The sequence below is a fragment of the Nicotiana attenuata genome, unplaced genomic scaffold (genome assembly GCF_001879085.1).
Source record: "Nicotiana attenuata strain UT unplaced genomic scaffold, NIATTr2, whole genome shotgun sequence".
NCBI lineage: Eukaryota > Viridiplantae > Streptophyta > Magnoliopsida > Solanales > Solanaceae > Nicotiana > Nicotiana attenuata.
The window spans coordinates 39,057-43,068 of NW_017671773.1; positions in this window are offsets into that span (position 1 = coordinate 39,057).

Consider the following 4,012-nt stretch of genomic DNA (forward strand, 5'->3'; position numbering starts at 1 on the left):
TATCTTCGGTGCTCCCCAGCTTCTTCTGCCGTTAATTTGGACGACGTACTCGGCCATATTCATTACAGATATGACGAAGTCCGCTCTGAGCTCGGCCGAGGCCCTAACTGTATGGGTCAAAATCCGACCCCACGATAATTAACGGAGTTAATCTCGTCCTGAGCTAATACATAATTAATAAAGTGGTATGGCCACTTTATTCGTAACAGGACTCGACTCTTGTCCGATTTAATCTACGAGGGTACGACCCAGTCATTCCCCCATGGGGACGGAACTTCAGCATGGCCACGACCATTTATTGTCAGCTCACAAAGCTCACATCTATAAATACGAAGAGCAGTAGCCCTAGAAAAGGGGGGCTTCTTGACCACTAGTGAGAGGAGAGAGAAACGAGAAAATATACCCCCCTTATGGGAAGAGAAAAACACCATTATAAGGCTCTGAACCTCTTCATGGAGAGGCAGACCAAACAAATATTATCAATAAAGGTTTCTAATGCTTCTCCCCCTAATTCTGAGTTCTTATTTTAGTTTCTTTCATTTGGTCCAACGAATTACTACGATTTGCTATGATTATCCGGGATTAATTTATATTGTTTAGTACTCGTAAGATGTGTAACATTTTTTGAGCAAACACTGAGCAATACATGAGTAGCCGAACTCCGGCTAACTCACCGGAAGTGTAAGAAATCCTTCTACAGCCAGATTCAGTGAGACCTATAATATTCTGGTGTGAATGGTTACTATTGGTGCTCGTGGTCACTTTGGTGCTCAACGACGATGAACTCCGGCTATAACAACAACAACAACAACATATTCAGTATGATCTCACAAATGGGGTTTGGGGAGGGTGAAGTGTACGCAAACCTTACGCCTAACTTGTGTGCGGTGAGAGGCTGTTTCCAATAGACTGTCGGCTAAAGAAAGACGTTTTTCAAAATAAGTCTGAAAAATACAAGAGTAAAAAAGCTAAGATGAAAATATTGAGGAAAAGAAAAATATTGATAACAAAAATAGTAAGGATAACTAAAGATGAAATAATAGTAGTAATAAAATCAAAGCATTCGGTAATAATAATAATAATAATAATAATAATAATAATAATAATAATAATAATAATAATAATAATAATAATAATAATAGTAGTAGTAGTAGTAGAACTATTATTATTATTATTATTATTAGAAGAAGAAGAAGAAGAAGAAGAAGAAGAGGGATCATATAAAGTGCTCTAAAGTAGAACTATGCTCTCTCACATAGAGAGAAATCACTTCAGGACCTAGTAATCTTCTACCTTAATCCTCGACCTACATGTGCTCATATCTAGAGTCATGTTCTTGATAAGCTGAAGATGTGTCATGTCCTTTCTAATTACCTCACAATTCTTTCTTGATCTACCTCTACCTCTCCTTAGACCTATCACTGCCGACATCCCGCACCTCTTTACTAGAGCATTTGTGCTCCTCCTCTTCACATTCCCAAACCATCTCAGCCTCGCCTATCTCGTCTTGTCCACCACGTAGGTCACTTCCACCTTGTCTTGTATTTCTTCGTTCCTAATCTTATCTCTCATAGTATGTCCAAAAATCCATCTAAAATCCAAATTAGTTCTCGAAAACAAACGCATTCTTCCTCATCCCCATCTCTACTACCCTCTCCCAAACTTTTACAGTGTGATGTAGTAGCTTGATACCCCTATAGTTATTACAATTTTGGATATCACTCTTATTCTTTTACAACGGGATCATTGTACTCTACCTTCATTCTTTTGGCATTTAGTCATTCTAAAAATAATATTAAACAACCCAGTTAGCCACTCCATACCTACTTTGCCATGCTCTTTTAAAATTTCGCAAGAATCTTGGCTGGCCCGATCGCTCTTCCTCTTCTCATCTTATGAATTGCCCCCTTAACCTCTTCAAGTTTTATACACCTATAATACCCAAAATCTCAGCGGATCTCGGAGTTCCCTAAATCACCTAGCACAATCACCCAACTCCGGCTAAGGCGACAAAAAAAGGGTCATTCTTTTATTAGATCTAGATTTGCTTGGCTCTTTATTGAGGTTACTAGTGGGGTTTTGTGGTGTTTCGATGGTGCTCAGGTTGAGTTCACCTATAGTACTTTCAGCGCTGACGATTTTGAAAGTGGAAGACACAAAGGAGGAGAGACAATGATGGATGGAGAAGAGCAGGCTCTGCTGGCGGCAGTAGTGATATAGAGAGAGAACGCACGAGCGCAAGAGAGACGACTATGTCTTATGAGGACAACGGGTCATGAGTTTTAGGCCGATTTGAAATTTTATTTTATATGCTGGTAAATTAATTAAAGACGGCTACGTGTTATATCCATTATAATAAGGATGCATTTAGAATTTTGCTCGGCAAATAAACGAAAAAGTATAATGAGAACAAATTTAAATAATATTTAATTGGAAAAACTACATGGTCTAACAAAATTATACATCATATTCAACCTAAATAAATATAATTTAAAAAATTCTTCTTCTTCTTCTTCTTCTTCTTCTTCTTCTTCTTCTTCTTCTTCTTCTTCTTCTTCTTCTTCTTCTTCTTCTTCTTCTTCTTCTTCTTCTTCTTCTTCTTCTTCTTTATTTCGCCATTTTCTTTCTCCTATTTTCTCGATCTGGCCCCTTTTTTTTATGATTTCGAGTTCCAGATCTGGCGGTTGTCATCACCCCGCCGTCATTGTCGGCGTCAACTAAACCGAGGGCTTTTTCGGCGACCTTGCTCGCTATATTTTGCTTCCTGTATTTCTCAAATCTAGCTGGTTTAGATCTGGCCGGATTTGAGTATATTATGTATTTTTGAATGTAAATACAGTTTATTGTTTGTATTTTTGCCTGTATTTATGTATTTTAAAGGAGATTTTTTGACAAATCCTCGCATTTTTTGATTTTTTATTATTTGAATACCATCGAATTAAATAATAAAATAAATATAGTATAAAGTAGCTACAAATAAATACAATGAATTAAATACAATCGAATATCCCTGCTTTTTTTATTTTTATTGTTTGAATACAGTCGAATTGAATACAGTGTAAAATAGCTAAGAATGAATATAGCCGAATTGAATATAGTGTATACAGCCGAATTGAATACAACGACATACACCCTATTTCTTAATTTTTTGTTGTTTAAATACAATCGAATTCAATACAATAAAATTGAATACAATATAAAATATATAAGAACATATACATCCGAATTGAAGTCAGATGTATACGATCGAATTGAATAGCGACATACATCTTATGATAAATAATTAATAGCTATAAAAGATAATTAGCTAAATTATAAGTGCATCTTGCAATAAACCTCTAAACTATAGTCATTTGTAAAAAATCCTCTATTTAATTTAATAATAAAAGGATTTTTACATTCCTATACACTATATGAAACTAAATTACCCTCCCTACTCAAGTTTTACTATAATTACATTTTATATGCCCAAATACCATTTATGTACATTTTAAGGGAATTAATAATAATAATTAGTGTCCTAAAATTACTCTAACATATCTTTCACTCCCCCACGTTTCTCTCTCCACATCCCATCCTCTTCCCCCACGTATCTTGCACCCACCCACGATTCCACCATTGACAACCATTAAAAAGCTTTGAAGCTTTGAATTCGAATTTGGGTTTTCAAAACATATTATTTGTTTGAATTGGATGTTGTTGCAAAGAATTGGGAATTCCCTTTACGTCTCTCTCCATCTCTCAATCCCTAATTTCAGTAATGTAAAGCAAAGGAAAAGAGAGCAGTAATTCCACCATTGACAACCATTAAAAAGCTTTGACACTTTGAATTCGGATTTGGATTTTCAAAAATTATTATTTATTTGGATTGGGTGTTGTTGCAAACAATTGGGAATATGGTTTGGAGTTTATATCTCAATTTTGAGGGATTTTGGTGAAGATTAGACTTGGTTTTGGCTGAATTTCAGATTGAAACTCGAAGAAGAAGAAGAAGAAGAAGAAGAAGAAGAAG